At 38.6% G+C, this 10,410-nt stretch overlaps 1 long non-coding RNA gene across 1 annotated transcript in view; it reads left to right on the top strand.

The window, feature by feature from the left end:
* Positions 1-9,972, top strand: part of LOC309635688 — a 73,970-nt gene extending 63,998 nt beyond the window's left edge. Inside the window, exon 2 of the long non-coding RNA XR_014248967.1 lies at positions 1-9,972. This exon is cut by the window's left edge and continues 26,536 nt beyond it. This is a non-coding gene — a long non-coding RNA (uncharacterized lncRNA).
* Positions 9,973-10,410: the final 438 nt, after the last annotated feature.

Here is a 10,410-nt window from a genome sequence, read left to right on the forward strand (position 1 = left end):
TTGCAAGAAGGAGGGAGTGATCTGCAATGTCAAATCCTGCAGAGAAAATGCAGAAGAGGACTGAGAATTGCTCACTGGCATTGGGAACATGAATGAACATGAATCTTTGGCAACATGAATGAATACCATTTCTTAGGCATGGTGGAGAGAATAACCTGATTGAAATAGGATTAAGAGGGAATGGGGGAATTCTCTGGAGGTCCAGTGGTTAGCACTCTGCACTTCCACTGCAGGGGGATCAGGGTTTGATCCCTAGTTGGGGAACTAGGATCCCACAAGCCACGTGGCTGGGAAGTGAGATAGTAAATAAAACTCCTCCATGCTTGGTGTGTTGATTTTTACTTGTTTGTTTGATTTTGTTTTGTTGTTGTTTTATTTTTAAGCAGGAAAATAAGGGCCGTGGCTAGAAAGGGACAGGAGATTGAAATTTGTTTTTTTTTTTTAATATTGAGAGATTTTACAGTATATTTATATGATAATGAGAATAATAGTAGAGAAAGAAAACTTAATCATGCAGAAGACCAAAGGAACAATGCCCTTGCTTACACATAAAGGAATAGGATCCAGTGTCATCCAAGCCTCTGTACTATTCCCATGTTGTATAATTATTTTTATGTCTAAATTTCCCAGGCTAAGAATTCCTTTATGCCTGGGATCATGCTCCATTTACCTTTTCCTACCTAGGCCAAGCAGAATAGCACAGTGTTCATTAGTGTGGGCTTTGGACTCTGCCTGGATTTGGAACCTGAGTCAGTTGCTTGTTAGCTGTGTTCTTGAGAAGCTATACATGAAATTTTCTATGCCTCGGTTTCCTCATCTATAAAATGTGGATAATAATATTACCCACCTGTTGTAACAATCAAAGTCTGAATGCATGTAAAGTGCTTAAAATGGTGTCTGACATGTTACAAATGCACAATAAATGTTAGTTACACAATAAATTTAAGTTACAGAACAGCACACTGTATACATTCTGTGAATGAATGAATTCATATTATTTTAAAATATCCTTATAGTTGACTTGTTTTCTACATAGCCCTCTCTTGATCCCAGTTTTGAACTCTGCTCTTCCTACAGCTAAGGCTATTTAACTGTCACCTGCAGACTCAGCTCATGCTGGTCTCCTGAGATCAATTCTGACCTTAGAGAAGAAGGATTCCAGAGACATTTGCCTGGATGTTTATCCCAGACCCTGTGCACCGTTTATGCAAACTAAGTGGGCATCTGCCTTTTTTTTTTTTTTTTCTGGCACACAAAACTCCCTTTTTCTTAGAAATTCTTGCCTCTCTGATTGTTTCTATGTCTGTTTCTCATTTCCTTTTTTGACTCCATATAATCGGGGCTTGCCTTGTGTGCTTCTAAGATTGCAAACTGCCTGGCTCCAGGCATGACTTTGGAATGGGCATTAAGCTCCCAGGGCTGCCCTATAATGAATGTTCATAATTAGTGTAAATACGCTGCAGAGATTTGCAGCACAATATGCCTCACGTGGACCTAATTGGGACCAAAGGACTAGTAGCCCCAGTTCTGAGGCCTTTAGGATAAGGGAATTAGAGGCATCTAAAGGGTTCAAAGAAGGCTAATAAGGCACAGAGGATTAGGTAATTAATGGATCTAATGCTGTCCTGGAAAATGTTGTAAAAAGACTTCTCACCAGCCCTGCTCCTCTCAAGGCAAATTTCTTTATGTGGGATGATTCTTCATTCCTTTCAAGTGTGTGGGGCTTTCTCTCCTGGGAAACATCTAGGGAGAATATAGCTTTGGTTTGCATTTCCTTATGCCTGTAGCCTTAAAAGATTTAAAGCTTTATCAGCAGAATGCCATGAAGTGGAGTATTGAAGCAATTATCTGGATAATCCACACTGAGGAAGAAGGAAATCTTCATTTGGGGGTTTAGATTATTTTGCATGGCTCTATTTTCATGAATCAGTAAGGCAACCATGCAGAGGGCATAAGGCACAAAATAGGAATTAAATTAAATATTTGCTGGATGGATGAATCTTTTATTCAAAATATCAATTAATATTAATAGTCCTTAATAATTCTGGTTTCCACCTGAATACCATATGTGCTCTCATCTCTTGGCTGGGTGAGTTAATGAACAGAGATATGAAGGCTAACTTCTAGTCCCCAAATGGGCCTTAGTTTATTTACTCAGCTGTGGAAGAGAACTGGCTTTTACTGGATGGTTTCATGTAAAATATATTTTTTTAACAATTTACCAGATAATGTTGCACCTTTGCTCCCTTCTTAATCTGAGCAGTTTAGATACCGTGATGACCTTTGAATCTGGTGGGGGAAAAAAATCAGTTAAGCCACTAGTTTGCCTTTCTGCAGATGAATTAGTGAGTTGATTGATTGGCTTGTTACACTTAACATTTGTGAAGGACTGTGTCCAAAGCCTTTACGCTTTGGGGCAGGACATTGGCTTCCATGTTCTATACCTTCCGTTTATCCTGACATTGGTGACCCAGAAGAGTTTTTATTATCACAAGACCGTCAATCCTTGCCCAATAACTTCCACAGCTTGGAAGCTAGAGATTTCCAAACTAAGAGTAAGATATAGGGAAGAAGGAAAAAGGACCAAGGTTATGGACACAGAAGGGTCTGGATTTTGAGTTTATCTTTTTCTATATTTTCTATTGTTCATGGAAAAAATGAGAAAAGATTCGGGAATCAGAAGTTTGGGTTAATTCACTTTGATTTTGCATCATTCCCTTAACTACCCCGTGCCTTATTTTGCACACCTGAAGAAAGGGAACGATTATATCAACTCACAGGATGTTAGTAAGAACCATGTGAAATGCATGCGAAAGATTTAAAAATTTACTAATCTGCCGACAAATATAAGTACAATATCAGAAATATCTGCGGCATGAAGAAATTTTGATTTGCATGTAGTGGGGATAGCCCACAACCAGAAACTTAGAAAATTAATTCCGTCAGAGAACTTGCTATGGCAATATCCATGTCCTAAATCATAGATGAACCAATAAGAACGAAGGTAGTATCCTGCCTTGAATGGATTCTGCACCAATCAGGCCCCTAAGACCTTGTCCTAGATTAGCCTGCAGTGTAGGTAGCAACAAAGTAACACAAAATGCATTTTACAAAATCAACAGACTATATCTCATAACAGGTAAAGGATAACCTCCTCTCTCTTTTTTCCCCAATACCAACTGCTGGAGCACTCCATGAGTTAGCAGAGCCTAGGCCCGTGAACTCCCTTCACACTTAATATGAGTGCTCAGGTTTCCTTCTCACAGGGCATAGATAAGGAGTGATGAATTTGTGATGACTCTCTGTTTAAGACCATTCCCTCAATATATAGCTTAAATCTCCAGCCCATCCAGTTTTTGCAAGGTCCCCTTCAGTAACAGAGAGAGCTTATGTACTTAAAGAGAAAAAGACTGGTTATATCAGCTCTGCTTCTTACTAGCTGTGTGACATTGAACAAATCACTTAACCTTCCTAAATCTTAATTCCCTAAATTTTTGTATAATTTTCTCTAAGTGTGGAAAATAAAATATACCTCATGTGTTTGCTGGGGGAGACCTAGATCATTGTGGGGGGTTAATAAATGTCAGTTTCCTCCACAGTTCTCTCCACTATTTGTTGGCTAAGGAGAGCCAAGTGAGTTAACCCTTTGTACAACTACCCAGTGTCTTCCCACTTCCCTCCCTTTCCCCTCTGGGTGACAAAATTAGACATCCGAAGCACCCCAGTTATCTCATGACTTCAGCCCTCCTGAGTTTGTTCTCACTAAATATTAGACAGAACAATCACATTCTCAAGTACTCTCTTGAGAGCTCAGTGACAGTTCAATGACACCCTGTTCCAGGCCAAACAAACCTTCAAAGAAGAGAGAGAGACAGAGACAGACAGAGACAGAGATCACAAACAGGCATGTCTCTCGTTTGTCTAGAAGGAGTTGGGAACAGAGATAAGCTGGGAAGGAAGGTTGCATTACAGAGAGGGTGGTGGGAGAGGCAGGCAAAAAGTAATTGAGGTCAGTCTCTGTTCTAGCTAAGCCAGCCTGTATTAGGAAGTCAACAAACTCTCACTGGGTGCTAGGTACTGGAGTACACAGAAGAATGACAGTTTAATCCAATTCTGTCCAATGGCATATTCTATGGTAATGGACTTGTACTAGTTTGCCTCTGTCCAATATGGTAACTATAAGCCATTGTGGCTACTGAGCATCTGAAATGTGGTTAGTGTGGCAGAAGAACTAAATTCTTAGTATTTAATGGAAATTAATTTTAAATGTAAATAGCTATATGAGCTAGTAGTGGTCATATTGGGAATCTGTTGTTATTAATATTTTTTTAAATTTTTTAAATTAAGATAGAGTTGATTTACAATGTTGTGTTAGTTTCAGGTGTACAGCAAAGTGATTCAGTTATATGTATACATATGTATCTAATTTTTTCAGATTATTTTCCCTTATAGGTTATTATAAAATATTGAGTATAGTTCCCTGTCCTATACATTAGGTCCTTGTTGGTTATCTATTTTATATATAGCAGTGTGTATATGTTAATCCCAAACTCCTAATTTATTCCTCCCCCACCCTTCCCCTTTTGTAATCATGAGTTTGTTTTCTATGTCTGTGGGTCTACTAATAGTAATCTGTTGTATTAGAGACATGGATTTCTGAGTGTCAAAATAGGTAACAGAAGATGATTTTAATCTACCTACTCTCTTCTGGAATTAGTGGAGTTACTTAAACCACTGCTGTTATGTAACTGGATTGTGGAAAGTGGAGGAACGGTGGAGACATATTTGATGTATCCATTTAGCCACATGGATAATACGCCAGACCTCCATTTATAACTGCTTATCAAGGGCACTGGCTAGGTTCCATTCGGACATGGTATATCAATCTCTGTCTTAAGGCTGGCTGTCCAGGTTGTGCGTGCCAGTTGTCACTTGAGAAACAGGCATAGAGGAAATTCCTGTTGAAGTGGTGGTTAAAACAACCCTAAACTGCCTACTGATCCTTAAACTTCTACTCTTTGTAAGAGGATTCCTTGCACAGGTCCAATCCTTCAAAATCCTTTTTTTAATGGTCTCTTGAGACACATCAACAACCATTTAACTCTGAGCCTGTCATTTCCAGAGCCCAAGAAAAAATAGTTCAGAATTAAAGTAAGGTTGTAAAGACAACAAAGAGATTTAACTGAGTATGCACTTCATTCTCACAGTGATGTTCACTGTAGTGTGGTACGTACTGAAATAAGTTAAGGTTATATTCTACGTTAAAGGACTAAACACCTACATTTAGGAAAATAAATAAAATAAACCCAGAGAGCATGCAAGGCAGCTTTTGCAAATACCATCCGCTACTGCCTTCTTTAGTTCTGTGTCTAGATTTTTCGCCCTTGGTTTCTGTCCCCATAGGTTCTGACCATACCATCATTTACAAAAGCAGAGACCTCCTTAGGAAATTCTACCCGAGGTTGGGTCTAGGATGAATCTTATTGCCATAGATCCTGCATCCGGGGTTCCTGGTATCTGCTCTGGAAACAGCTCTCCATGCTGGTGTTCGCCCAACCCCAGTTGTATTGGCTTCTTCCATAAAAATGAATTTCAGTACTCTAGTTTCTTATAAGAATCCCAAATTCTTTGACCAGCCATCTTACATCTGACTACTTAGTCCTTGTTCACATTTGTTTCTTCTCCTTCCAGCTGAAAGCTGGGGTTTTTCTCCAAACCAAGCCACCGTGTTACCATACGTTGACTTAATGTTCCCCCATGTCCTGGCCATTCTCACTGGGAGGATCCCAAGAATGTAGATTTTGGCAGCAGCTAAAATAAAGCCTGACTTTGCCAGTCTCCTCCCTGATTTCCATTCTCCATCATTGCCCATGCACTGAATACCAAACCCTAGCTTAGAATTGGTTCCTTCTCCAGGAAGGGCTTCCTCTTCCTCCCACCAGCACTTACCACCTCAATCCTAACCTCCCTCTGCAGCAAACCTGCTTGACTCGACAAACCCCAGTGCTAAGTATTTCAGGGATTCTGAGAGCTCACTTCAAGTCATGCTAATGCTTGACATTTGGTACTTTGGTACACTTTGCAGTTGGCTACAAAATTCCCAGTGCCTTATCCTAGGGACTGTCCAACGTTAAATACTTCAGCACTTGGAGTGTCTGTGACATTGAATCGGTAAAGGTCACCAGCAGAGACAAAATGAATCATCCTTCATGGCTTTAAGACACACTTTCCAGCTCATTATGATAAGTTGCCTATTAAATTTTTTGTCCCCTTCTATAGAGATTAAGCCTCCTGTGTGTTATCTGCACTAATGAAGCACTTGCTCTTATATCTTTTTTTCTAGACGGTTTGTCACCAGGGCTGTCCTGTCCTGTAAAGCCCCAGTGACAGTGAGCTGTTGACAGAGTATTAGAAAGAGCTCAGATCTTTAAAGCCAGGGATGTGACAGAGAATTTTTTTTTTCATTTTCCCAATCTCTACAGTCTCTGTGCTCTAACACTATTCCATTAAATCATAAAGGTTAGAGCTTCTCAGGCCCTTAGCATCTTTCCTTTGATTTGCAAAACGAGTGGGGGATTTGTTATTAATCCTTGCTGTTGCAGCTACAGAGCAGGCACCATTATCTATAACTAAGCCATTAACCTGATTGGTATTAATCAGAAGTGTCCCATGAGTCATATTGGTTGAAGAGATCTGGATGTTTTTCAGTAAAGGGGCTTTGTGGAATCAAATGAGAATTGATTGATGATCCCAGAGTACATGTATGCAAGTGAAGAACCAGCTACATTCTGGGTATCTCACTTTAATGAAAGCACTGTCCTTTCTGCATGCTAAGAAGGCAAACTGGTTTAACTGACCCATTGCAAAGACATTCTGTGCTTCGAGTTCCTTCTCCACAATAGGATTGGGGAGAGAGAGAGAGAGAGAGATGAACTGGCCGAACTGGCCCACAGAAGGTAAATATGTGATAACTGGCTTCCTGTACACTCCAAACAGGTATTCTTTGGAAGATTTCGGCCCAGAGATGCTACTGAGCACCAGCCCTTACAGAGTATCTCCAATGGTTCTCATAGACTGAAGGGCACACATGTTTAAGGCAGGCTTCTAGGTGCAGAGTCTCCAGCCAAAGCACAGAAACAAAGTCAAAGAGTCCACTAAGGGATTAAGCCCATGACCTTGGTATCGTCAGCACCATGCTCTAATTAACTGAGCTAACCAGAAGCAGATGCTCTGTACCGCTGAGCTAACTCTCTATAGAAAATGCCAAAACAAAAAAGCATTCCTCACAGTTTTCAAATTCTATTATTTCCTAGGCAAACTTCTTAAACATTTTTGCTGAATGGTTGTCCTCAAAAACTTTTGTATCTATGACATGTAAAGAACCTAGATATTTGGACAACTACCCAGATTATTAAGTACTATTTACATAGAATAGCATAAGGAATATTTTTCAGTTGGAAAAAAATAGAATTACATTAGCAAAGGGTTTTCCAGTAACTTAATCCCAATTAATTTGTCGTTTCCCATGCTGCCCAAATACAGACGACAAAGATCCAAAGCGGACCAAGGCAAAATGTGGTATAAGGTTTTCTCTGGCCCTGCCTTCCTACAGTGAATCATCTCTCTTATGAACTCCACAAGACAGAGTGTAGTTTTTTCTGGTTGGTTATATCCTGTTTTAAAAAAGGACTTGGGGAAACTTATGGAAATATGTTATATAGTATATGAAAATATACACACCAGTACTACAGTGTAAAAACATAAATAACTATGGAAATTCAGTGAAGTAACAAACAAAAATAAAATAAAATAAAATCAGAAATAGAATTAGCATGCATAATACAAACAAGGAGGTTCTGTGGAATTGCCAAAGGTGTTTTAAAAGTTTGATTGTTCAGTTGAATTAAGAATCACAATATTCATAAAATACAAACACTCATTACCCAGAAGCTGCAGAGTGGTTCCTGATACCAAGACCTGAAATAAAGGTATGCTGAGGTTTCTACTAAAGGGACCTGGCACCTGGTGATAGCGCAGGTAAGGTCTTTACCCTTGACATCCCAAGGGGAAGTGTAATAATAAATGCCTTATGGCTGTTGCTTTTAGTGTTGATGATACAGGTCTTAAAACACCTACTGTTTATTTCACTCACTGACCCTTAACATGCACTACTTAGATTGTAGATTAAGTTTTCCTGTGCCCATGTCTTGACCTTCTATCTAAACTCTACCTCTCCTTAGTGCAAAGGTTAAATCGTATTGTTTCACATTACCTGAAACATATAGCACAGACCATTGAGTGGAGAAGGTTTCTCAAAAAAGTTTGATTAATCAAGATATTGACCGATAAACAAAAATATGAGACATCTATCATTTTATCTACTCATCCCATATATACCTCCCCATTTTTTATTCAAAACCTTCTAATTCAATACCATTTTTCCCTATTTACATGGTTACAACAGGTAGGGCAGTCATGTTCAAACACTGAAACCCCAAACCCTTGACCAAATCCAAAGATGATTTGGAGGAAGGTACTAATCTAAGCTGTGCAAACCAGAATCTTTACCTTCAGGAATTTGGAATTGAGACTAAGCTGGTCTAGTTAATGACTTAACTCTTCAATGATGGTTGTAATATCAGGTACTCTTGATATTATTGAGAACATTGTTCATTGTTATGCTCTGAAGATATGTAAGCTGGTCAGTTCTGTGGAAACTAGAGAAGAAAGACTCACAAATGCTGGAAAAAGGGAAGAAATGAGAGCCAGAGAGAGAAACTGCAGTTTCTACTCAGTGCTTCATTCTCTGAATAAAGTCTCTTGGTTCCATTAGACATCTGTGTATCCACATGATAAATTTAATATTTTTGTTTAAGCTAGTTTAGTGGGTTTCTGCTATTCTCAACCAGAAGTGTTAACTAGTACAGTGAACCATAGTAATCTAATTTGCCAATGATATTTACTTGCTCATCTGATAAATATTTACTGAGTAGATATTATGTGCCAGTTACTATTTGAGTTTGAGATGCATCATGGAACAAAACAGACAAAGATTTCTGCCCTGTTCTATATCATATTACCCGTCCCTATACTTTGCCAAAGAAATGGGTGATGTTTATCAAGAACACAGTATTCAGGTATATTAGAATAGTTGTTTTCACACACTTGAAAGCTAAACAGACTTAAAAAAAAAAAAAAAAAAGGTACTTGACCTAAAGGAATCAGGGAGGGAGAAGCTACCAACACTTACAGTTTGATAGAAAAAAAAAACATTCAAAGTTGTCTAAAGTAGTGCTTGTCAAACTTTAGTATCCACTACAATCACCTGTAGAGCTTGTTAAAATACAGCCTGACCCACTTCCTGAGATTATCATTCAATAGATCTGGGGTGGAGCTTAATAGTTTGTATTTATAACAATCTCTTAGATGATGGCAGATGCTGCTGATCCATTCCTCCAGCATCAATGTTCTAAAGAGTAGATGAGCCTTGCTTCATGGTGAATTCTACCAGATGTGTATAGAGTTAATACGAATCCTCCACACATGCTTCCAAAACATAGAAAAGGAAAGAACATCCAGAAGGAGATCAATTGATGAATGGATAAACAAAAGGTGGAATATCCTTATGATGGAATATTATTCAATCTTGAAAAGGAATGAAGTACTGATACACGGTACAACATAGAAGAACCTTGAAAACATTATGCTAAGTGAAATGAGTCAGTCACAAGAGGACACATATTGTATGAAATATCTAAAATAGGCAAATCCAGAGAGACAGAAAACAGATTAGTGGTTGTCAGGGTCTGGGGAGAGTGAGGATTAGAGAGAGACAGCTAATGGGTTTAATTTGGAGTGGTGAAAATGCCCTGAAATTTGATAGTCATGATGGTTGTGTAACTGTGGATAAATGAAAAACCACTGAATTGTATACTTTAAGAGTATATATCAATAAAGCTATTGTTAATTTTTTTTTAAAAAATAGAATGCATGAACCAACTTGCGATTGCTAATGGACTGGCATTTCCAGTAAACTTGCAGTTATTGGAGTAGCCGAAACCTAATTGGAGATCCCTTGGGATGGATGTTAAAGAGAATAAAATCCAGAATCTTACCTGCTAAAATCCCTTCTAATCCTGAGTAAATAGATCAATAAAAAGATTGAGATTTTAAGATTATACTTATGCTACAATACCATAGACTAGCACATACCATGTGTTTATCTCAGGAATTCTTCAAGTGATGGGAATCAGCATTGTTGTACTCTTCATTACTTTAGGCAATTTATGACCTCCCTCATATGTACAGGATGAAACTCTAAATCATGCTTTTATCTGGATCCTGGTGAATGGAACTTCTAATGTAACATGTTAACCCAGTGTCTCATGTATAGATGAATACCTAGAAAGG

This window comes from Balaenoptera borealis, assembly GCF_965194805.1.
Source record: "Balaenoptera borealis genome assembly, chromosome: 1".
Classification (NCBI taxonomy): domain Eukaryota; kingdom Metazoa; phylum Chordata; class Mammalia; order Artiodactyla; family Balaenopteridae; genus Balaenoptera; species Balaenoptera borealis.